We start from the raw sequence: 27,044 nt of genomic DNA on the forward strand, positions 1-27,044 counted from the left end.
CTAACTCTTTATTCTTCTCTGTGCAATTTATTCCGGTCCACAAATACGTAACTCCAAGCCAAGTTTCTTTCCCACTCATTGTACCTGATAACCAAAGATGCTCTTGACATTGTGAATTTACTCTTTTCCATTTGGCTCCCTGATGGATGAGCATTCCGACTCCCCCTCCCTTTCTTTCCGACTTAGTTCTGTTGCACCCTTCCCATACATAATTCTCAATAACTGGCGGCTCTTCTGAGTCTCTAAGGTGCGTTTCTGTAACCGCATACACCCCTATTTGTTCTCTATGTAACTGCTCCTCAATCTCTGCCCACTTTTCCTTTCTTCTGCCGCCCTGCATGTTTATGTAGCCTATTGCATGGCGAGCTCTTGTTCTTGCTTTCCTCCTTTTTCTCTTATCGACGGCGATGCTCTTCTGCTGTTCCCCTAGGGGACCTTCTTTATTACTACCTACTCTGACCTCCCGAGCGCCCGCGGGCCCCCTAAAAAAGCAACAGCGCGACCCCCAAGTCGCCAGCCCACTTCTCGTGCTAGCCTGTAATTGAAGTGGATCCCATCTCGTTTAAAACCACCACAACTTCTCACTTCCCTGTTTACTTCGACAACCTCGAAGCCTTTCTCTCGGCTCATTTTCCATATTGCCTCATTGGCAGCCATAACGGCTCTTTGTACGTGACTGTCACGCACAGGCACCTCCGGCACCGTGTACACCACGATCTGCACCTGAGGGGATAGCTCGCGCAAGTCGTCCACCCCCTTCGCCAAGCGCTGGGCTAGTCCTGGCCCTTTCCTGTTCAGGACGTCATTTAGCCCACCTGCTACTACGACAAGGTTGCGCACGTGGGCATTTTCCGTGAGCTTTTCTTTTGCTCGCTCCATGACAGAACCCAGTGTCTGCCCTGGAAATGTCCCTACCGCCACTCTTTTGTCGCCTTTCACCCTCTCCACAATTGCTTTTGAGCACCCAGCCATGTTTGAGTCGCCAGCGATAATCACCCTTTCACTCTCTCCTACCTCTCCCTGCTTCCCGGCTTCCTGTGGCTGCAGCGTCGCCTCCCGCGGGGCGTGTTGCGCTGCTTCGCTATAACTACGCCACTCGGGAACCGCAAGAGCGCCGCCTTGTTGCTACGCGCCGAGGTTGCCAGCTCCTGAGACGCTTGCTAGACTTGATGACAGTAGTCAGTTTTAATCCGGCAACCGTAGCAGCATGGCGTCTCGCTTGTGGTGTTGTGATGTGTGCGTGCCGCCGTGTGTTTGGGCTTTATAAGTTGGTTCTTTATTCTGTGTTGCGGGAAGGTGTGGGTGTGGTCCATGTTGGCCGTACAGGTGGCAGTTATGCAACCGAGGGATGATCCTGTTGAAGTTTCTGGCGGTATGCGGTTTTCAGCGGTCACGCCTGTTGCAGGAGTGTCACTCGACGAGGTTACGAGCTCGAAGCTGTGGTCAGATTCCTCGTTGGCGTTCCGTAATTCTCTTCGCACGGGCGCGGTATGTTGCAAAACCCGCTTTCGCGATCTATCGTCGCGATGATAGATCGGGTTTTTTTTATTATAAGTACTGATCCAGCTGTAGGGCACATGTAACCGACAAACGGAAGTCTCAGGAGAGCACCTGAGATTATAATAAAGCAGGCGGCGCAGGAACTCCAGGGCACCCAAGGGACAGTGGGGGGATCAAAGCTCGAAGCAGAACGGTATGTAGGTTGGGGCCGCAGAGGCAGGTGTGTGCCAGGGAGTGTTCGCACCAACGCCTCCTTTATAAAGGAGGCGTTGGTTCACACGGACAGCTCCCCTGGCACGCACAGCAGTGCCTCGCAATGTTTAAAGGCACTTCAATACTTTAAAGGCAGCTGCGCCCATGATCTTTCTTTTGCCTCGGTGCAGTGAGCACGATTAACGAGAATAATATGGAGGGCATCCGGTGCAGTCGCGAATGCGTCAAGGCAAATGTAGCTCGCGTCGCCTGGCGTGTGTAGTAATATCAGAGTTGGTTGTACGAACTTAATGCATAATACGCTTTGTTACGGTACCTTAACGGAATGGGTCTAGAGGACGGTGTTGGTACATTTTTTTGTACCGCCCTAATCCTATACCCCCCCCCCCTTTTTTTTTAATTTATACATACAATTCCTTGCCATGACGGATCATAGCCTCCTTTATTTTTGAAAAATAGAGGAGGCTATGGACGAATTGACCAGTTCAAATTGTCAACGTGTCAGTGACTGTCATAGGAATCACTCAAACACAATTCCACGATCGGATTGTTTACTTTCATTTTTTGTTGTAACACCGAGGACTGCATAGAACTTTATTTTGTATATGTGAGAGAAGCATGTGGATATCACGAGCTTAAGCCACTGTGCAATACACAGACAAAGCAGAAATACGCTCTGTAGCACTGCAAAGTATAACATATATTGTATGTGTGCAATAAATGTTCAAAAAAAGCAATGCATCAATGTCCCATTTGCCTTCAAGTTTATTACCAAGTTCAAGTTTACTGAAGTTTATTATGAGCATATGTACAACAGGAATCTACTGACACACCCGCAGTCAAGGTGGCTGTTCGAGGTGTGCTGGCTGCCTCAGTGTAAGAAAAAGAAATTGGGTGAATGTCAACACCAGTGCCACTGCTTCTTGCCTCTGACATGCACGTGCCTCCGCGGCATCTTTGTGCGCAAGTGTGCTGGCGTGGCGAGGCGTAGGAGTCATCCGAGAGAAAGAGTATTGTTTACATGGAGAAGTGGCTGTTCACATTGCCTGTCGCTTTCCCTCAAATGTTTCCTTGGTGACTAGGGTGACACACCCGCAGTCAAGGTGGCTGTTTGAGGTGTGCTGGCTGCCTAAACGAAAGAAAAAAGAAAGAAATTAGATGAATGTCGATACCAACGCTATTGCTTCTTGCCTCTTATCTGTATTTGCCTCCACGGCCTCTTGGCTTGCGGGGTCTGTATGAGGGAGGTGCTGTGGCTAGGCGTAGGCATTGTCTAAGCAAAAAGAAAAGGCCATTCAAATGGGGAATTATGGAAATAAATGCAGTTGTTATGTTTGCTTCTTGCACTCTTCTTGCCTAAAAGTTTTCAAACATAGTGTCCAGTACACACCAGCACTTTGACTGCTTCTACTTTTTACCTGCAGGTGTTGCTGCGAGATCCTTAGTATGGCTGCGTGCAGCATTGTAACACTTGGTGGAGGCATTTGAAGTGGTAGCCAAAAATATAAAGAATCATCCTTGTCTGCACGAATGCTTTCAATTTCTAAATGCAGTGGTAACTATCACTATTGGTGCAAGGCCCCCCACATCTATGCGGCACGTGCCATAGCTCGAAACTGAATTTTTCCTTTAGTGTTTCACAAGGCGTCTGATATGTCCACATTAGATGTGATGTGTTTGTTTTTATTTATCCCAGTGTGGAGAGAGCATCATTAAATTGTTTTTTTATTTTTGCGTGTCTTGTTTTTTTTGTTTATTTCTGAATTTATCAAGCAGCAGTCTCATGATGCTAAAGTGACTTATGTAATGACAATCAGCTCTTGTTTTGCAAAAAAACAACGCATTTCCTGACCCATTGTTTGACATCCCCTCACTCGCATAATTTTGCAGAGTATTCTACCTATATTGACTTGCTTGACCTCCACTAAAGAGAGTTGCATTTTCTAATATGCCTGTTTCCTTAAAATCATTCGACACTTCTCATAATTTCTGTACCTTGGGCTTCTGATACTCTGCATTCACCATTTTTGCTTGTTTCTGACTAGAAATGTCTTCTTTAATTTAGAGCTTAAATTTTACATTTGGAACACACGGAAGGGCTTGCCATTGCATATCTGCATAAAAGGGAAACATGTTTCATTAAACATTTGCAAAATCCAATTGAAGATTTATGAATGCAGCTTGCAGTGTGATATGACTGAATGAGCCATAAAAGTAACTCATCTCACTTGGTAAATTAAAGTACATATTAGTGTGATGTACTAGATATGTTACACTAACATGGTGGGTTTTCTTGCTTATACAGCAAAATAATCGGTGCGCGAGAAAAAAATTATTTTCCATACCTCTTGTACACACTGATTTAAGGAAAATGAGTTGGAGCTGTCCACATGATCTACTTATTTTACGTGCGAGTATGGTCAACAAAAACGTGTCCCAGCTGCTTAGTGGTATTTGAGATTATGTCAGTATTGCATATGTGCCTGTTGTCTAAAATAATTGAATTTTGAAAATGCTCGCAGGGATCTGATGTGCATATCTGCAGTTTATGGATACATGTAAAAGATTCAGCATCAAGGGCAAGTGAACGGTCTCACAGGCCCGAAGTCGATCATGCAAATAGATTCGCTGCACAAATTTGTGACCAAGAAAGATATTCCACATGAGATGGCATGCAAGGAAGCGTTGAAAATATTGCACAGTTAATAAAACGCCTACGCTATTAATATGTGGGTTGATGCACTCGTTATGCAAAACGGAGGTGAGGCGTGCAGACAGGACACAAGAGTAGAGTATTTACAAGCAAACAACACGAGCCCCGCCCACTTCTCTACTCTTGTGTCCTGTCTGCACGCCTCACCTCTGTTTTGCATAATGAATCCTTACCAACTAGCTCAGCTTCCTGTCGTTCTAAGCATCGATGCACTCGATTTCGTCCGCATTAGGCACTCGCCTCTTGATTACTTCGTGGCACAGAAATACTCGGCATCATGGCTGTTTTTCTGCTGTGGCCTTTGTAGAAGCATGATTGTTCAAAGTGCAACAATTAAACAGATTCTCTGAGTTGCTTGTGGCTTCGCTAGTACAATTCCGGTGCGCTGGTCCGCCTGCCCAGCAATTTCCTACTGAAGGTACACCAGCAAATAAAAACACCACTCCGCATGTAGAAAAATGCTCTACTGTGACGCTTCTCAAACGATTGTGATGCACCACAAGAGCTGCCTACTCGCGTGATATTCTCAACAAGGAGATACATTCGTTTACTTACATGTGAAGGCCAGACCACTTCAGGGCTTCCGTGGCACATAAGGCACGAGTGTGCCATAGCGTCCGATGTCGACGCGCGATCGCATGTCAAACCTAAACGAAACTACTACGCATCCAAAAAACAGATTCGAAACCGAAATTCGCGTCATCCTTTATTGCATGAATGCGTACATCGTGATTTACATAAGCCACGGACTTAGTGATCGCTTTCTGTAACCTTAATATTAACGCAGCACCTTCATAAAGCCATCAGGTATGCGTATTTAGATGACGAACCATAGCAACGCCTCCTATAATATACTATGCCTGGAACGTGAGCCGCAAACGCGCTGCCCTTCCCTCGCCTGTACTCTCCTCCTTTTGGTACGGTGGCGAGCGCCTCTTGCGGCCAGCCCTTGTAAACACGATCAAAAATAACGTACAGCGCAAAGGACAAGGACAGCGATAGACGACATACACAGCGCTGACTTCCAACAAGATTTTATTGCGTCGCCACATCGTGTGTATATATACAAAAAGAGGCATGCGCAGAAAATGTACGACAGTCACAGGGGGTGTCCTAACAGCAAGTCATTGAACTAAGAACATGGTCACCAGAAAAAATAAAAATTAAGCATTACGATTACTATCTGTTTAGAAACGCGACTTCACCAGGGGTCAGCGCAATTGAGGGCGCACTAACGCACATACTGCCAAGTTTTCTGATGAAATGAGCTTCCACAATTTCCCTGGTGAGCTGTGAGCAGTGTCTCGCTAAAACTTGCGTATCTTCAAAGAATGGCACGCAGCCGCAGTCCCGGCAATGAATGCCCAAGTGGCCTTGTACAGTGCTGCGGACGTTGTTACAATGCTCTCTTAGTCGATCGTTTAAGCACCTGCCCGTCTGTCCTACATATTTACTGCCGCAAGACAGGGGAATTTGGTAGACTAAATTAGTTGTGCACGTCACAAACCGTTTTCTGTGCCCGACAGAACAACAACTCTGATGCGATTTAGGCGCGTTTACACGCTTACAGAGCTTTGCCAATTTTTCCGGGGCTGAGAAAAAAACTGTGATCCCTGCAGGCTGCCCAATTTTCTTCAGCCTATGGGATACATCATGCACATATGGCAGCACTGCAAACGTGCGTCTTTCAGCCCGCTGGTTCCCTGATTGAGCGGGATCATCACGTTTTGTGCGCCTCAGAAGCGCTTCTGCTATGGCTGAAATTAAGGCCAATGGGTAACCAGCCCAAGAAAGACGATCAACCTGAGCAGCAAGACTATGTTGCATCTGGTGTGGGCACGATTTATTGAGGCTGTTGATGAGACATAACTTTATAATACCTCGTTTAACGAGTTTTGAGTGTGCGGAGTTAAAGGGCAAGAGTGGCTTCTTACTTCTCGGTTCGAAGCACCAGCACACATGTTTGTTAGCAAGGCTCAGCCTGAGATCTAGAAAGCGCAAGGAATCATCGATGGGGACCTCATGCGTAAGTTCTAGAGGCTCCAGCTCTTTCTTAAAGATATCCAAGACTTCAGAAACAGCAGGCTCAAAAGCGGGATTAGTGCAATCAATAAATATCAGGTAGTCGTCCACAAACCTGCACACCTTGACAACAGAGGACGCGGCTAGGTGACCATGAATATTGCGATCATGATGAGCTAGGTAAATATCACTTAGTACGGGCGCAAGACATGATCCTATACAAACACCTTTCTTTTGTATGTAATTTTGTTCATTCCATGAGATGTAAGTTGATGTCAAGTAGAAGGTGAGCAATTCAAGAAAGCCGCTAACAGAAACACCTGCGGCATTCTGAAAGCCAACTGCTCCAAAGTCATCAATGCATTCTTCAACAACCAGAAGCAACTTGTCATGCGGAAGTGAATAGTAAAGATCGGAAGAATAGTAAAGAATAGCGGGCTGAAAGACGCACGTTTGCAGTGCTGCCATATGTGCATGATGTATCCCATAGGCTGAAGAAAATTGGGCAGCGTGCAGGGATCACAGTCGTTTTCTCAGCCCCGGAAAAATTGGCAAAGCTCTGTAAGCGTGTAAACGCGCCTAAATCGCATCAGAGTTGTTGTTCTGTCGGGCACAGAAAACGGTTTGTGACGTGCACAACTAATGTAGTCTACCAAATTCCCCTGTCTTGCGGCAGTAAATATGTAGGACAGACGGGCAGGTGCTTAAACGATCGACTAAGAGAGCATTGTAACAGCGTCCGCAGCACTGTACAAGGCCACTTGGGCATTCATTGCCGGGACTGCGGCTGCGTGCCATTCTTTGAAGATACGCAAGTTTTAGCGAGACACTGCTCACAGCTCACCAGGGAAATTGTGGAAGCTCATTTCATCAGAAAACTTGGCAGTATGTGCGTTAGTGCGCCCTCAATTGCGCTGACCCCTGGCGAAGTCGCGTTTCTAAACAGATAGTAATCGTAATGCTTAATTTTTATTTTTTCTGGTGACCATGTTCTTAGTTCAATGACTTGCTGTTAGGACACCCCCTGTGACTGTCGTACATTTTCTGCGCATGCCTCTTTTTGTATATATACACACGATGTGGCGACGCAATAAAATCTTGTTGGAAGTCAGCGCTGTGTATGTCGTCTATCGCTGTCCTTGTCCTTTGCGCTGTACGTTATTTTTGATCATGAATTACCAACTAGCCCAAGCAACCACCCTAGTTCACTTGTAAACACGCCGGTGGCACGGCTACCGGGAGCGACGTCGGCAGCCAACCGGCTGGCGCGTCGTGAGCTTTCGGCGGCGGCGGCGGCGGCGTACGGTGGCGCGCGCCGTCCTGCGGCGCATGGTCGCAACACTCGGCAGAGAGCTCCCAATGGAAAAGAGAGCGACGTTCCAGGCATATAGTTATAGGAGGCGTTGACCATAGGGTGACCTGTACTTGTTTTCAGCTTTTTCAATAATAATTGCGCTGGCCACATTGACCAGTAGCAACAGGGCGGCGCCCTAGAGGTTCCCACTTTTCCGGCCCAGCTTTTCCTCTAGAGTTGTTCTACTAACTCTATGGCGTCTACGTCCCGCATCGAAGAAAATTGCGGAATGTCCAGAAGTTTCCTTCCTCCGTGAGAATTCTGGACATTCTGCCATGTTCCGTTTGGGGGCCCTGTTCTAAAACTCTCTACTATCTAGGACCCAGCAATTGCCGCTGGGTGTCGCCCTGCAGAGCAGGGGCGAATGGATGCCCTTTTCAGGGTTCCGTTGCGGCGACGAAATCCTAAGTTTTTGTGCATGCTTTGAGCTTGCTTCTGTTTTTGATTTGCGGATTTTTCGCCTTTAAATAGTAATTAGGTGGTCGTTCTTTTTCTTTCTTTTTTTTGTCTCTCGTATTTTGGGTGCGCTGGTGTGTTTCGTGCACATTTGGTTTTGCAGGATTGTTAGAGCGTCCTTTCGCTCCACGTGCTTCAACACGTCCAGCCTGTTGGGACATTGAGTGTTTGTAGTCTTTAAAGGGTAGCTTGGAGGTGGCAGATTTAATAGCTATTAGGTGGTTTTACTGTGCGCGTTTTTGGTAGGAAAGTGAGAGCATGGCCGTGTGGTTGAGCGCGTGCGAGAGCGTGCCATATCTTCGGTCTCACCCGCCTTGGTTGCTCAGTGGCTGTGGTGTTGGGCTGCTGAGCACGAGGTCGCGGGATCGAATCCCGGCCACGGCGGCCGCATTTCGACGGGGGCGAAATGCGAAAACACCCGTGTGCTTAGATTTAGGTGCACGTTAAAGAACCCCAGGTGGTCAAAATTTCCGGAGTCCCCCACTACGGCGTGCCTCATAATCAGGAAGTGGTTTTGGCACGTAAAACCCCATAATTTAATTTTTTAAACCTTCGGTCTCCGTGGCATTGATTGCTTTTGAAACAGTGCTGAGAGTTGCTTTGCGACATTTTGAGGATTTGGATCCTGTGCATATCGGTTCTTGCTAAAAGGCACGTGCTCTGCATTGATATAGTGGTATAGTATTCAGTGGCGTAGCAACAGGGGGGGCCGGGGGGCCGTGGACCCCGGGTGCAAGGGGCCAGCGGGAGGGGGGGGGGGGTGTCATACGCCTGAAGACACCCCTTTTTCCGCCGGCTTGACTGGGCGCAAATGGCAAAGAATGCTCCGGTATCCAGTAGCCCGAGCTCATGTACCCGATGCGTTGCGCCGCAGAATTGTCGGCTGCAGCTCTATCAACACCCCATAAAATAATTGCACGAATGTGCGGGCTAAAAAAAATTTAATTACCAAAATGGTCGCTAAACTATTCGCCTTAGCGGAATTTTTCATGTGGGGTGTGCCGTGCGTTCATGCTGGGAGCAGGAGTCGCTAAACAAACGCTCTTGGGTCCCTCTTCCGTTCAGAACGCGCAGCGAAGACGAACAAAATAATGCCCCAACCACTGGCACGCGCTGGAAAGCTTCGGCGCGCGCCGAAGGGTCAAATGCGTCAACGCGTCGGTCGAAAACGCGCTGAAGCGGAACGTCGCGCAGCGATTATGCCTTCTGCCGATGCTAAGAGGGCGTTCAACGAGCGCGCCCGGCGCTCTCGTTTACAGCGAAGCGTTCGTTGAGAGCGACGTTGCATAAGTGCGGCCGTCAAAAGTCGCGAATGGGATTCTCTGGATCGTCTTCAGAATGGGTGCGGCCGAAAAGTTTGGCGGCGTATGACTCGACAGGCTGTATATAGTCGCGGGCGCCGCGATGTTCAGCTCGCTTTTACTTCCCCTCTCCCGCTCGCTTCGAGAAGCCGCTGCGAAACCTACCGTTATGTTTCACGCTTTCCTTCTTACCCTCGAAAGTTTCAGAAAACTGTTGTTATTGTGTGACTTCATGTCATGAGTACAGTGTCTCTGTCACCTGCACAGAACTGAAAAACAAACGTGAATTTTGTATGGATATTTCCGGATATTCTATGAAGTTATGTGACTGTGATTACAAGGAACTCGGTAGTGTGAAAAATATGGCAGGTTAGTAATAACCATATCCTTAATAATCCCCTAATTAGTACTTATAGAGGAAGCACTTCAATTCCAGAATTGAGGATTCAAATTCATATTATTAACTCAACAAAAACTTCTTAAACAAAATCGTTTTGGGTGCTACAACCTACAGTACTTTGGCACTGCGGGCGGCGCCCAGTATAGCAGTAGCGAAAGAAATATGAAATAGTGGACCAGTGACGTTGATAATGCAACCCTCTCCATTGCGAGTGCAGACCAACAGGTTTCGCTGGCACAGGTTTCGCTGGCACGGGCTTCATTGAGGTTCTTTTCTTTTTATGGTGACGCCAAGAGTCGACACGAAGCGTGCTCTATTCTCTTCCCAATCTTTTGGTGGTACCGCAGCTAGGATAATCACGTTCGTCCGTATAGCAGCAAATAAAAACAAGGCTTTATTGATCACAATAAAGAGAAGTCGTAATTGTCATAACATTGGCGCCCGGCAGCAGGGAGGCAGGTGGCGTTTTCCGTTATCCTAATATAGTGGGGAGATCAGCGTCACTGAAACACAAGTTAATTTTTGTTTTCGTTCAGGGCTGCCCACAGCCAAAATACTGCGGGCCATAGTACCTACGGCGATTTTTGTGAAGTTGTTGTTAGGCAAGATATGAATGTCGGCCTTCAATTTTGCAAATGCAATGTTGTCGCCAAAATTGCTAATTAAAGCTTTATAAATTTTTTTGTTGTTGTGACGTGAGCCGTATTTGCCACGAAGCCGCATTTGTTTTGGTTGACAAGCCTTACAGTCTGACAGAAGATGTGCACATGCGCTTATCACAAGTTATCAGTGCAGCACACTGTGTTATTTGGCGCAGAAAAAAACAGCGTGTATTGGCCTCGAGTTCCACCACTGGAAAAGCTGGCGCCACTGTCGACGTGATGTGTTATTAGGGATCACGTACGTGGACATAGCGGCCGCGTCGGCTGCTTCGGGAGCGCCGAAGCGAGCTGAAAAGGAAAGTTTAAGTTCCCGCGTACACTGCGGTCCTCATTTATTGGCGGGATTTTCCCGCTTCGAGTGTCTCCTTTACAACGATTGAAAGCACTAGAATAGGTAGTGGCTACCTGTGAAGGTGCTACCTTCAAAGGTAGCCACTACTGCTCGGTGCCGCAGTGCCGGAGGTATGCAACGGAGCCCGGTGTCAGCCTTATTCATACGTAGCCGCAGGACAAAAAGCTGCGTGAAGCTTCGCTTGCGTAACATAAACTGGCAAACAGTCATCGTCTACAACACGGGTATGCAGCAAGCACAGACGCGAGGAAGATTTCTGCTTCGGCGCTGGGTCTGCAATGTTCGAAAAACGAGCACTGAGATGCTCGCCCGAGTCCGCTGCCCGACTAATGTCATGACGGTTTTGTCCATGAACTTGTCGATGCTATAGATACTGTAACTTCACTGGAGTGGAAAGGGAGCGGTAAGAAGCACATTAATAAAAAGCATGGCATATGGTCATGTTTGTGCTATGAATTAATGCACTGGATTAGGAAAAAAAAGCAGCGGGAAATCGCACGCTGAGAACACCGATAAACATATAGTGCGACGCAACTCGGGAAATATTATTGAAACGTCCAAGAATTTAGAAAAAAAAAAGATTGAATCGTCGCGACGTCCGGCACATCAGTCACCGTAGGCGTCGAAGTCTCTACAGTGAAATTATTTTTGAACAGCTCTGATAGCGCCCACGCAACATTGGTTGCTTGTATACTGTCAAATGCTCATATTCTGCAGCTTAAAGCTCATGGCACGGTGCGAAAACGCGCACGCGGCGAAAGCGAAACAGTGCGCGGACAAGCATGCCGACACGCAGTCGTTCGCTGCACTGAGGCTTCATTGTAATGCGCTCCATTTAGATATACAAACACTATGAGAACATATTTCACATAGTTTGTTCTCGGCGTTTGCCTACCTTTCACGCAAGAAGCCAGGTCGGGAGACTAAATCGCGGCGACCGCGCACAGTGGCGTCCACTGTACGTATTCGGTAAAGAGATAGCGTCTGTAAACGATTCTGTGCTTTCAGTTTGCCCGAAATTATTATTCAGGCTGTAAAAAACTTCTCTCGTTTCGAAAGTACTTACAGAAATTTTTGGGAGAGCACCCGGGTGGTGTTTTCAGTGAGCGCTGACAGCAAAACCTATGAGGAGCGTGCCGCGTGATCCCTCATACTACGCCAGCGAGGCGCTTCCGATAGATGGCGACTCCGTAACTCCTCGCCGCCAATACCTGCTGCATTCGCGACCTCTGGGAAAGAAAGCGAAGGAGAGGAGACCTGGGGGACGTGCGTGGTGTCCAAGGCGGCTGTACTGGTGCTGAAACCCGGAAATTGTCGATATACTCGCCTTCCTCGACTACACCCGAGGGGGGGGGGGGGGCGTGACAGAAGACCTTTGGGCCCCGGGTGCCAGACGACCTAGCTACGCCGCTGATAGTATTGTAGTATTTGCATCAGTAGTAGCATTATTATAGTATTATAGTATTTGCAAAAATACGTGCAATTCATGGCGAGAAAGCCTTGAAAACAGGCAGTGCGCGAGGGTCCCTCAAGGCAGATGAGGACACGGATGAGAATGGAACCGAATGGCATCGAACCAACCGGCACACAATGTGATGTCGATACTAGGCTGCAGAAAATGGAGGCTTTCCAGGAAGAGCTTGTCAAACAAGTGCAAGAGCTCAAAAATCAGCTAAACAGGGAGCGTGATGCACGGAAGGTAGTAGAAAAGAGACTTGAAGCAGCCGAGGAAAAGCTGAACAGGAACGCCATTGTGAACGAGAATGTGCGTGACAATGGAACGCAGACCTCCGACGCGACAAGCGAGGGAGTGTCACCAGGGTAGGTGGAATTCATGCAGCGTGATGAAGGGTTAGCTGGAAAGAGCGGCAGCTACCTCGAGGCCGCTGCGCCGCGCCCAGGGGACAATGCCCCTTGTCGAGTTCGAATCACGCGGAAAAGGGCAAAGGGAAGCAGGAGGAGGTAGGAGAGAGTGAAAGGGTGATTATAGCCGGTGACTCAAACATGGCTAGTTGCTCAAAAGCAATTGTGGAGAGGGTGAAAGGCGATAAAAGAGTAGCGGTAGGGACATTTCCAGGGTGGACACTGGGTTGTGTCATGAAGCGAGCAAAAGAGAAGCTCGCGGAAAATACCGACGTGCGCAACCTTGTCATAGTAGCAGGTGGGCTGAATGACGTCCTGAACAGGAAAGGGACAGGACTAGCCCAGCGCTTGGCGAAGGGGGTGGATGACTTGCGCGAGCTATCCCCTCAGGTGCAGATCGTGGTGTGCACGGCGCCGGAGGTGCCTGTATGTGTGTCACAGAGTGCATGCCCGCGTCCCTCTCGGGATGGCCGCCAGTGTCGCCCCAGCTACAGCGCCGCTTGCACGGCGATGGGGAGAGAGCGCTCCCCATTGTCCCTAGCTCGCAGGACCTGTTTGGTCACGTGTGTCGCCTGAGCGCGGCGGAGGGACGAGGCGGCTCGGCGAGCAGCAGAGCGGCTTGGAAGACGGAGCAGGTTGGTCGGGCACCGGGGGACAGCTGAAGATGTGGTCGGCAGGCTGAGATCTCCAGGCCGAAGTCTTCGCCGGTCGAGCGACAGACGGTGCAAGTCCGTCACGATCTTCGGCAGCGAGGTTGCAGCAGCCCGACGCTCTTCAGATCGGCACCTCGGCAAGCACGCCCCAGATAAGCCTCGTGTTCCAGCCCGCTCTCAGAACTTTCCGCCGGACTCTCTTTTCTAATCGCGTTTAATCTTTCATTTGTTTATCCATCGCGTGTTAATTTTTGTATGTTCTGTTAGTGTAGTGTTTGCCGTATTTAATGTCGCGTATATTTTTCATTTGTGTCGCGGATTCTTTGTTATTTCGCGAGTGTAGGATTTCCCACGTGGTGGGCTTAGTTGCGCGCGAGTGGCGTCAGGGCGTGTGTTGTGTGACCCGCACGCCTTCCGCGAGCTAGAGCCCACTACTGGAAGTTTGCATGTTTTTTTTTTCCACTATGTCTCGGAAATGATTTTATCTTATTAAATTGAATGTGTGTGTTTTACATCGCCTCCCGTCTCATGCCTCTGGTTCACGGTCGATCAGGCGTGGACCTTATCGCCGGTCAGCAGTCGAACCCTGACTAAGCGCACGCGGGTTTTTTGGACATTACAGGAGCCTACGACAACGTGTACCGCAACATTTTGTGGGATATCCTGGAAGGGGAAGGCTTAGGTAACGATTGTATACAGCTTTTGAGAGAGATTTACCTAGAAAATACCGTTTGCGTTGAATGGGAAGGGATGAGGAGCGAGGAGAAAGTTCATATCAACAAGGGACATAGGCAGGGGTGCCCTTTATCCCCGCTGTTGTTTATGATGTACATGGTGAGGATGGAGAGGGCGCTAGAAGGAAGTAATATCGGGTTTAATCTCTCATACAAACAGGCGGGTATAGCAGTAGAGCAGCAGCTCCCAGGTTTACTTTATGCGGATGACATTGTGTTGCTAGCTAACAAGCAAAGTGATTTGCGACGTCTGGCTAATATCTGTGGACAGGAAGGCAACAATTTAGGTTTGAAATTTATTGTTAGAAAATCAGGTGTTATGGTTTTCAATGACAACAGTGAAGTGACAGGGCCAGGAAATACCTCGGGTAACAGAATATAAATACCTTGGTATATGGATAAACGAGGGCAATAGATATATGGAAATACAGGAAAAAACAATAACAATGAAGGGGAAGAGAAATGCAGCCATAATAAAGCATAGAGCGCTATGGGGATATAATAGGTACGAGGTCCTTCGAGGTATGTGGAAAGGTGTAATGGTTTCAGGACTTTTGGAAATGCGGTTGTTTGCTTTAAATCAAGGTTACAATCAGGACTCGATGGGAACCAAAGGTCAGTGGATCGCCTCGCATTGGGCGCTCGGGGGAAGACTACAAATGAAGCTGTGCAGGGTGATATGGGCTGGACTAGTTTTGAAGTGACGGAAGCTCGCAGTAAAATTGAGTATGAAGAACGCCTGAGGAATATGGAAGAAAGTAAATGGGCTGGGAGAGTGCTCAGGTATCTGTACAGGAAAAACATTGATTCACAGTGGAGGAAAAGAACTAGGAAGCTTACCATCAAGTATGTGGCCTGTGGGGTGGGCAACACAGCAACAAAGACGGTCAAGAGGAAAGTCAGAGAGGCGGAAATAATCTCATGGGTGGCGGCTATGGAAAGAAAACCTGCCATGAGTAACTACTTAAGAGGAAAAAACGAAATCGGGAAAGAAACAATTTATCATAACTCAAAGGGAAGCTCACTACTTTTCGAAGCGAGATCGGGATGCCTTAGAACACGCACCTATAAAGCGAGATATAAGAAGAAACAAGAAGCATGTGCTTGCTGCGGTAAAGCCAGTGAAACTATGGAGCATGTTTTATTAGAATGTGAAGACGCCTACCCAGCGGTCGATTTAGGCACCACTGCCCTCCTTGAAGCTTTTGGGTTCAGCGGGAGCAGTGGTAAAGTAAACATGTCCGCAATAGGCGTTAGTAAGAGGCGATTGGAGGATTGGTGGACGAAAAGTAGGGAAACGACAAAAGACGGAGACGTACTGAAGCACAGTTAGCCATAGGGGATCAGAAAATTTGGGTATGGGTGTTCACAATGTATATTATTTTTATTGTTTAACCTAGGTGGGACATTAGGCAGTATGATAGCAAGAGCTTGGTGGCGCAACCTACCGATCCGTTCCAAAGGGGACGCTCATAACATCCAGCCACCCATCCGGCGGCTCGCGCGCTCTGCAAAGCAGTGGACGGCACTGTATACACCTGTCGGCTGTCAGAGTTGGCAGTCGTAGCTGTAAGAAGGAGCTTGACTCTTCGTCGGGACTTAGGAGAGCAGGATTTATTTACATCTTAGACAAGAGAACATCTGCATCGGCTGTCCCTTGGATAGCTGCGGTGACTACCTGGCTGGTCATCCCTGCATCGTACACGTGCCTGCGCGGCGCTGACTACCCTGCTGATCTCGACGCGCACTCCGCTGAAAGCACCCCCAAGCTGCACTCTACGCAGCCCGGATTCCTGCCATAAAAGCCGTCCCGACGAGAGCATCACTGTTGTAGCAGCAGCAGTTGCATTCTCAAGCACGCATCTAAGCAAACTTCCTTGGTTTTACAGGTTGGTTGCTTTTATTACTCTCGATGTGTTTTTTAGAATTTCTCAAGTCCTGCAACTGCTGCTGCTACAGTTGTTGCTGCTATTGTTTTTCTCTGCTTCCGTACTCACATTGTGTTCACTATTTAGCCATCCTCGTAATGCCGACAAATGCTGAACTTTGTAAGCGAATGGGCGAGCTAGAAGCTATATTCAAACATCGGTTGAATGAATCAGTCGACTGGCTTGTTATTAGCATACAAACTAAGCTTCAGGACACAGGATTAGACGTCGGTGCGATGAGAACTGAAGTTGGTCGCATGGATGACAGCCTAAAGCTTCTAAACGAAGTAGTGGAGTCAACCCGATCTCAACAGCTTGAGTTATCTGGGCAAACCGCGTTCTGAAAGCAGAAAAGGAGGCCTTTCAAAGGTAAGTAGCTGACCTTGAGCAATACTCAAGATAAAATAACTTAGAAATAAAGGGGGTGCCCTGTACCCAGGGGGAGGATTGTACCGCAATCCTGACTGCCATCGCCGACAAACTCAACTGCACAGTCTCAGCGACAGATGTCGACACAGTTCATCGCGTACCAGCAAAGCCTGGCCAAAAGAATATAATCGTGCGGTTTTTCTCTCGACCAAAAAAAAAAAACTTAATTCATGAAGAAGGCGCGAAAGGCCCGACTGTATACCCGAAGTATAGGATTTTCAGGAGAGCACTCGCAGGCGATATTCATCAATGAGCATCTATCGCCAGACAATAAGCGTTTGTTCTCCAGGACGCTTGCCTTAAAGAAGGAAAGGGGTTGGCAGTTCATCTGGACAGAAAACTGTCAAATCAAAGTGCGGAAATCTCCCGACAGTCGGGTATTTCGCATCGCTTCTGATTCTGATCTATCTATCATTACCTAACTTTGCATAAGCCTTCCAACTTTCAATTTTTAAATTGTGTCCAATGGCTGCGTACTTTTTACCTGAAGAACTTGAGGCTTATTTTTCATCGCACTGCCGTTCACTAATCCATTTTAATGCGCGAAGTCTGCAAAAAAACATGGATGGCATCACAAATTTTTTATCATCTACCCGTCATAATTTCTCTGTTATCTGCGTTAGTGAAACCTGGCTCTCCGCTTCCCACAGTAACTTGTATTGCTTTCCTTCGTACTCAGCCGAATACTGCCACCGTGATAACAGTAATCATGGTGGTGCTGCTATTTTTGTGTCCTCAGAGTTGCGTTTTCACAGGCGATCTGATTTGACACTCAACGTGGCGAACTGTGAATCTGTCTGGGTTGAATTTGATGATACATTCTTATCACAAGATAAGAAAAACCTAATAGTTGGCTGCATCTATCGTTCACCCTCAACATCTGTAAGCTCGTTTTGCTTAGCCCTAGGTAATTTGCTACATAATTTAACATTCGAACAAAAAAATGTCATTATCATGGGCGATATTAATATTAACCTTTTAGATACATCCGATACACTACTTAATGACTACGTTAGCTGCCTCAATGGGTTCGGATATGAAACCTTAATTACTCTTCCGACTCGTTGTCCCATGGATAAACAGGGCACTCTTATCGACCACATAGTTTCCGATCTTCTTACTAACCCTGACTGTGGTGTTGTCGAAGCTTCAATAACCGATCATTACCCAACATTCGTGCGCTTAGCTTCTACTGCTCGCATTACCGATGCAAGCTTCACCAGAAAGAAATTTAATTCGTCAATTTTTATTGAATTAATTGCCGCTTCAGACTGGTCCCCAGTAATGGTATGTGATAACCCTGAAACTGCCTATAATACATTCTCACAAATAATTTATAAAGCTATTCCACATTCCACGGTACTAATGAATTGTAAAGAAAACGTTTTCAGCTCCTCGTAACCCATGCATGGTTATCTACCAGTTTGCTAAATTGCTTAAGGAAAAAAGATAACCTTTACAGAAAAACAAAAAAACAGCCATTTAACAGAGCACTTCACGAAAGGTATAACAAATATTCTAACTTACTAGGAGAACTGCTCAAACAGGCTAAAACGACGTATTATGAAAATGAAATTAAGTCTGCAGGTAATGATGTCAGAAAGCAATGGAAAGTATTAAACTCTTTTTTAGGTCGGTCGAATCATAATTCCGAAATAATTATACAATCGGGGGATCTTCTCCTTGATACACCCTTGGACATTGCAAACTCCTTCATTAATTCCTTCTGTGCAGATAATGAAGAGTGCGAAGATTCATTGACCGAGACTTACCCCCGTGTGCCCATTAGCTTTTTCCTTCATCCCGCAACACCTGAAGACATAGTCACAGTCATTTCCAGTCTAAAAAATACAGGACCTGGTCTCGATAACTTCAGTCTATCTCCCATAAAAACGATAGCTTACCTAATATCTGAAATATTCTGTCACATAGTGAACCTTATCTTTAAAACAGGAATCTATCCAAGTTCTTTGAAGAAAGATAAAATAATCCCTGTTTTCAAGAAGGGAGATAAGCGTCTAACATCTAACTACCGCCCAATAGCTATACTTTCATTCTTCAGTAAAATTATCGAAAAACTAATCGTAACACGCTTATCAAGCTATTTATCAAAATTTTGCATCCTATCACCAAATCAATTTGGGTTTCGGGAAGGTTACTCAACTGATTTGGCATTAATATTTCTAACAGACAAGATTCGGCAGGCAATTGACACTGGAAATTTCGCTGGTGCATTATTTATTGACCTCTCTAAAGCATTCGATTCACTTGTTCATAACATCCTTTTTGCTAAATTAGACTCTATTGGTATAACTGGCCCGGCACTGCAATTACTACTTAACTATTTGAAAGATAGAGAATACACTGTATCAATCTCCAGCACTTACTCGCACCCTAAAACAACTAACATTGGTGTACCACAAGGATCTATATTAGGACCTCTCTTGTTTTTAATATACATTAATGACCTCACAAAGTACCTAAAGTCCTCTGACTGTATCCTTTACGCTGACGACACTACCATCTTCTCCTCAGACAAAAGTCGATTCATTGATGTGTAAGCTTAATCACGACGCGGCAAATATTGTAACCTGGTGCCAACTAAACAAACTACACATTATTACTGCCAAATCTAACTTCGTCATCTTCTCAGCTAAACAAAAACATATCTCAATGTATCCATCGCTAACCTTTGCCTCCAGTGTACTTTATCCTACTGATAGTGCACTGTTTCTTGGCGTCATATTAGATAAACACCTAAAATTTGACGAGCATGTTTTACCCTTAACAAACAAGGCAGCATATGGAATTAGAATATTAATTAAAGTTCGCAATTTCTTTAATATGAAGACACTCATCTCCCTATACTACGCTTTTATTCACACGCATATTAACTATTGCATATCACCATGGGGAAACACGTATTCCACACATTTATCTCCACTACAGCATACCCAAAATCAAGCAGTTCGCACCATTACACGTAGCAGCTGCACATCGGAAGCATCTCCATTGCTCAGATCTAACGGCATTTAATCGTTACAGAAACAAAATAAATACTCACTTGGAATACTTGTTTATAAATCTGTTAACGGAAAGCTCCCGTTCCCTATAATTACTACCAGCCAGTATCCATATTCCACGTCTACCCGTTTCGCTTCTACCAACAGCTATTTACTACCAAAACCTAGAACTAATTATGGTAAATTTACTACAAATTTTTCAGCCACATTACTTTGGAACTCATTACCGTGTCATATTAAGATATTCTCTCATTTTTACACATTCAAATCAAACCTTCGTAAATTTTTGCATTCAATATAACAATTTGATCATTATCATTATATTAATAAGTGCTTTGTGCCGTTAAATATCTTACAGCGGAAGCTAGTGACTAACTTAATATGGTGTCTTTTGTGTTTGCATATAGCTGCTTTGTATTTATATATCCTACTCATTTGTAATGGGAGGTCCCCTGTACAGTCTGTTGACTATGGGACCTCCCTCTGTATGTATGTACAATCCCCATTTGTAACCTGATTATTATGCAAATGAAATAAATAAAGACATACATCGACAGTCTAGCGTGACTCCCATATGGAGCCCGCAAGACACATGCAGCAAACAGCTTACGAGTACATTTCTAGCACGACCACGAGCACTCAGCTCACTAGTACATCTCGAGCACGACAACGAGCACACAACGAGCACTCACTAGCAGCCGACAATCGCTGCTTATAAGCTTTCCGCTCGACATCATAGTTCAACGTCATTCAAGATGACCCGCCCTTTCGGAGGAGGATGAGGGCTATCGACTTGGAGGAGGATGAGGGCTCACATACACGTGCCGCACACACACACTGGTGTAAATGTCCGGAGCCGACGTCAGAGGGGCTTCGTAGAACTCTGTGCCGTGCCGGGTGGCGCGCCGGGTAGCACATTGTCTGGTGCCTCGAAAAGCTCATGGGGAGGTTCCGCCAATTACCTCCCCTCGAGAACTCCCCTGAGCGGACCCCGCGCCACGTGGCTGCCGGTTATCCGCAGTTCTCTGAAGTGCGCCCCATCCCGGTTGGATTGGAACACGTGCAGCGGGCTGAAATAGCTGGCACGTTGCCATCCCGTCCGGCCATTCATAACACGGCAAGCCATTAATTCACATATGGCGAAAGCAAATGTCACGGAGTCCAAGCCCATGACTGCACAAGTCAAACTGCGCTCACATGAATATCGCGCACGTTTGGGCCTTTTCGACACACAAAGGTGCGCGCAGAACGTCTTGTAGCCGACACGACGACAAATGGCTAATCTACGTTCTAGAGTAGCTGTTTCAAAAAGCAAAAACAAGCAACAGTATGATGTCACATCCTGTGAAAAAGAATTATTCTCCTTTCTCACCTTCTCTCAGCTCACGCATGCGCAGCGACCGCGGAGCCCTCGGTCGGTCGCGACGCGTAGCCAGGCGCGTACGATTGGCCGCGTGTGGTTGGACCTAAACTGTCATTCGAGAAGCGCAAACGCAAATTCACTCTTATTTTACTTTGCTTTAGTAAAAGGCGCTTTTTAATTGCGTCTTAACATTATAACAAAAAACAAACAGCACGTGAGATGGGACAAAAAAAGAAAAGCAAGGCAAACACTGCACAGTGCGCATGCTTTCATTCCGCTTCCTGTTGCAACCGACGTTTATATTTCGCCAGGATACTGCACACATCAACCGAGGACCCCGTACTGCTCATATTCCAACCTGACTTGAACACGTCTTACGCGGGCAAAAACTGCGGGAAAGCCTACAAAATCAACAACCAGCAAGGAAGCAAGAAAACATATGCCTTGTCATTTATAATTGATTTTGTGAAAGGAAATGTAACAGGTAAACTGTTTGCAGGGACATGTCTACAATCGGAAAGCTACTTACAGTGACGGAGCTGTACAGGATGCCTTCACATAAGCTTTGCTTTCTTTCTGGCAGATGCGACCTTTTCTGCATAGCTGAGGCTCTTGCAAGTATCTTTTGCGGTAAAATGCATTCGTAGCACTATGTATGAATAGAAACTCTACATTAGTGGTGCCCTTGTGAACGGGACAACCGACACTTGTCACATCACAGTCCCCAAGGGCGTCAAGAAGGGTCCGAAAAGGCGGCACTTTCAATGTGTACAGTGCCCCCGGACACCTTGACCTCGTAGATAATCTGGATGGCCGAAACCTTCACATGCCACGACTCAAATGTTTACCGTCCTGCATAACAGCAAGCCAGGTTGCAGTTTGACGTGCTGACTTTGGTGCATTCAGCAGCAGCAGCAGCAGCCTGGTTCAAGCCCAGGTGCCACACAAGCCTACACTGCCAGGGTAGCCGTCGCAAGGCTACGCGGTGGGGGTGTGCGGCAGTAGGCTCAAGTTCTTCCCCGGCCAGGCTCCATATCGTGGCCGAGGACCGGCCGATTTTCGACATCTGGAACACAGGCTTTGTTCCGTTGCTTGTGCTGCCGTACATGCTGACCGTCGAAGTGTGCGAGCACCCCATTTCCATGGAGCTCGACACAGGGGCCAGCGTGTCAGTAATGGCCGGGAAACTCTTCAAGCGTACTTTCTCCGGCGTGTCCGTCGAGGCTTCGGGCGTGATGCTGTGCAGCTACTCCGGGCAGCTCTCCCAGGTCCAGGGTCAGATACAGGTCAGCGTTCACTTTGGAGACAGGGAGGAAACCCTTCCCCTTTACTTAACCAAGGGGTCGTCGCCGACGCTGCTGGTCCGAAGCTGGATTCATGCACTGGGCGTTCGTCTGCCAGAGTACTAGGATGCCAGCCTGCATGCGGTGAAAGACGTCCCCAGCCTCCTAACCGAGTTCAAGTCCCTGTTCCAGCCAGGGGTGGGCGCATTTGCCGGCATGACGGCTGACATCTATGTACCTGAGGAAGCCCGGGCACGTTTTTTTTTTACTTTATTACCGACAGCGCCTTGACAGGCATTACAGTGGGGGAGGGTATACGCAAAAAAGATAAAGAAATACATACAGTGTCAGTCACACATAATAAAAATAACCACTAATCACAATCAGTCACAAAATACACGTCATTGGAACAAACTTGCACGCTGTTATGCGAACATAGAAAACATCTTTAGACATAACAGAGGCAATGTTTGATGGCAATTAGTTCCATTCGCGGATTGTTCTAGGAAAGAAAGACAATCGTAATAAATCAGTCTTGCATGCGCTTTCCTGTACCTTGAACATATGATCAACTCGGTCTGAGACATAGTGAGGTGCAAGCAAATATTTTGTATTTTTAATCCTGACACGACCACGGTAAACAGCATGACAGAATTTCAATTGCAACATATGTTGACAATAATCTAAATGCTCCCAATTCAGTGTTTCTTTTATACTTTCCACCGCAAAAGGCCTGCGGTAATTGCCTGACACAAACCGGACAGCCAAATTTTGAATCTTTTCCAATTTATCATTGTCTCGCTTAGCTGGAGGGTCCCAGACAGTGCAGGAATATTCAGGAAGTGGTCTAACATTGGTTTTGTACAATAATTCTTTAGTAGGTACAGGAAAAGTTATGGCATTCCGACGCAAAAAGCCCAACACTTTCCCAGCTTTGGCTGCAACGTAATCAATGTGTCTCTGCCACCTTAGCGAAGATGTAAAATAAACACCTAGGTATTTGTAATGTGATACTTGTTTTGAATGTATGCTGTTGAGATTATAACTGCTCATGTGTGGATCCTTTTTCCTCGTAAATGTCATGTACACAGTTTTTCTTCATTAAACTTCATATGCCACTTTACACACCACTTGTTGATTTTGCCTAGATCTTGTTGGAGAACAGCCACATCATCAATGCATTTTGCTTCCCTGTATAGCGCACAATCATCCACGAATAAACGCATCTGAGTCTGGATACCATCAGTTATATCATTTATGTATAATATAATTAACAGTGGACTCAACACAGATCCTTGAGGTACACCGGATGTGACACTCGCGATCTGAGATTGAGCCCCGTTAACAACGAGAAACTGCTTTCGTGATGCGAGATATGATCTTATCCAAGAAATAACCTGTGGATGTATATTATAAGCTCCAAGTTTTTCAATTAAGGAAGCACGGGGTACAGTGTCAAATGCCTTCTGGAAGTCCAAGAAAGCAGTCTACTGAGAGTCGATGATCGAGGGATTCTGCTGTGTCGTGTAAATTCTGTTAATTGTGTAACGCAGGAAAGGCCTTTCCGAAACCCGTGTTGAGCTGGATTAAACAGACAATGTTCATTAATATGCGCTACAGTTGTAGTATACAAAATATGCTCTAAAATTTTGCAAGAAACATATGTCAAGGACACTAGTGGGTAATTCACTACTTCACTGCATGCGCCCGACAACGCTCCCAACTTTCCACTCGTCCGGAAGACAGGACTGTTCTAGAGATTTGTCATAAGTTTTCTTTAAATATGGCGTGACTGATATTGCACAGAGCTGGAGACGTCTGTTTGGCAAGCCGTCAGGGCCACAGGCGTTTGACGCATTTAATCCCAGCAACAAATTAACACCTCAATACCACGTGTGGAAAAGTTAATGTTACCCATCTCGCCTATTTCGCTTCGAGGGTCCTGTGTCTTCCCATCAGTTCTGACCACTGGGGTGAAGACAGAGCTGAAGTATTGATTAAAATTTTTGGCCTTGACAATGTCGTCATATACCGTGTTACCGTGAACGACCAACGACGGAACAGCTACCTTGTCCTTACCATTTCTTTTAACATGCTTCCAAAATTCTTTGGGATTTTGTTTTAATCTAAAGTGCACAGAGCCGGAATAACAATCCTTTGCATTGCGAGTAGCAACATTCACTTCACGTTATATTCTGCAATTTTCTTTTATTCTTTTCTGTAGGTACCTCTAGAAAATTGCGATAGCATGTCTACCTTTTCTGTGTTAGTCTGTACAACAGTTTTGTAAACCAATGTTTAGTTTTAGCGCGCCTGGAGTTTACGCCCAGGAAGGAACAAACTGATGCCTTAGTTCCATTTTTTGTTCAAATAATGTCCACTGCACCCAGGTAGCACACGAAGTCTTGAAAACGTCGTATTAAGGGATTTAACGTCTGAAACGGATTTTTGACCAAAATCGACGCATCAAAGACGTTCCAAACAAGATAGCTTAAAAACGAGGGGTGAATACGTTTTGATAACGTTGGAAGCCAGGCAGCTTAAAAACGAGGGGTGAATACGTTTTGAAAACGACTCAAGACGCCACCGCCACGCCACGGCGCGTCAGCCTCTTTAGCGGCTTCTACAATATTCAACAACCCATCAACGCGATCCAACCTTGCGCAAGGTGGCGATACCGTCGTCAAATCATGTGACCAAGGTGGCCACGTGATTCGTGATGCCGGGCAGCCGGGCGAGCCGGGCATAGTCGCGTCGTCATGGCGTCGTCGCGTCACCGCACTCGCATTGCGCTCTGGTGTGTTTGCGGCTGTTCTGGATGTGCTGCCGCTGCCGTTTGCTATGTAAGTGTTTTAGTGTTTTGCTGTCAAGAATACGATATTTTGTGATCAGTTTGGGTTGTGCGATATGTTTGTGTGGTTTTAATTTGGAAATCAGTAGTGTTTTCAATTGTTATGTGACCAAGGCGGCCACGTTATTCGTGAAGCCGGGCATAGTTGCGTTATCGCACTCGCATGGCACTATGGTCTGTTTGCGACTGTTCTGAATGTGCTGCTGCTGCCCGTTGTCATGTAAGTGTTGCAGTGCTTTGCTGTCAAGAAAACGACATTCTGTGATTAGTTTGGGTTGTGCGATCTGTTTGAGCCGGGCATAATAGTGTTATCGCACTTGCATTGCGCTGTGGTATGATAGCGGCTGTTCTGAATGTGCTACCGCTGGCCTTTGTCGTGTAAGTGTTGCAGGGTTTTGCCGTCAAGAAAACGACGTTCTGTGATTAGTTTGGGTTGTGCGACCAGTTTGTGTAGTTTAATTTGGAAATCAGTAGTGTTTTCAATTGGAGGGTGCGGAATGGAGGGCACTAATCAGCTCTTCAAGTTCATTGTCATGTTATGTGAGGCGCCTTTTCACTGAGGCTGTAATTAAGACGTTAAGGGCAGTATAAGGACGAAAGTTAGAGGGACGAAATCGTGCCTGTGTGTCCCTAGCGTCGGGATCGGCCGCTATGCGTGATCCTAACAAGAAAGCATTTTGCAGAATGCGAAGAAAGGCGGCAAAATTTCTGTCTGTGCGCACCTTGCCGATCTCCGCAATAGAGCCGTCATCGTGGTATTTTAGTCTCCCGTTTAGCAAGAGTGTTGCAGACAAGGGTTCAAACAGGCTTTTTTTTTTAATTATTCAGTACTAGTGCGGTATCCCTAAAGGTGAGGTCAAGTGCTCGCCCTATTTTCCTCCCTCGCGCTACAGCGCACTGACAGAATTTTGCGTGCACCATACCGTGCTTTTATCGTTTGCGCTTCAGGTTCTCGATTGTGTTTTCGCCCCCTTTACCCACGTGATGGGTATTTAATGGTATTACCGGGTACCACATGTGTCCATATATTGTGTCCAATATATGAAACGGCCAAATTCGATTTTATTTGACGCCTCAAATGGTAGTAGTGTATTGAGTCCCTTGTAGCTTTGTGCTTGTTATCAATTTTACTATTTGGCGAATGAATACAGCATGTATGCTGTATAACTCGCTTGTGGATACTGCATACGTGAGTCGAGTATGTCCTTGGTATAAAATAACTTGTATACTTTAGGTAGTACGATTGTTTGCAGTTTGGGACATCTGTCGGAATGTACGCCGTGCGCCCTTCGCGCTTTACGGCGGCTTGCCGAGTTCGTGCGGGTGCCATGTGTGCGCATGGAGTTCGCAACGCGCGCTCGCAGTTTTTTTTATATTTCTATACATGTGTTCTGTCCGCGCGCTTCGTACAACAGGGCATGTCGCAGTTCTTTGTCCTTGTGCAACACATTTTCCTAGCGTACGTCTGTGCATTATTTGATACCGGTTTCACACGGGGCTCTTTTAGCCGCTGTCCAGTCCGTTACAAATCGAATTTCTCGGTCGTGATTGGCTCCTCTGCGCAAGCTACGAGAGTGAGCCAGTCGCATCGATAATTTCGATCCGGATCGGGCTTGATCGCGATCGAGAGTGGTCGTGTGACACCGGTTTTACACATGGCTGCCACATAGGGAACACTTTAAGTTCAATGCTACTGAGTGAAGAGCAAGTGCATATATATGCCAGTGGTGGTATGTGGGCAAGTCTTTCTGGTGAAGCCAATACTTGTGCATTCAAAACATTTCAATTACCAGCGTAGTGCATCAATGTGTCTACTTCGACAAAATGGAGCACCAGTGCAGATATCTGAGCATACCTGTCCAGGGCAGCAAGTGTGTCTACATTGAAACCACTACCAGCATGTGCGGCAGTTCTATTTCCAGCAGCGGGACTGCACAATAATCA

This window comes from Dermacentor albipictus, chromosome 1 (genome assembly GCF_038994185.2).
Source record: "Dermacentor albipictus isolate Rhodes 1998 colony chromosome 1, USDA_Dalb.pri_finalv2, whole genome shotgun sequence".
In the NCBI taxonomy this organism is placed as follows: Eukaryota; Metazoa; Arthropoda; class Arachnida; order Ixodida; family Ixodidae; genus Dermacentor; species Dermacentor albipictus.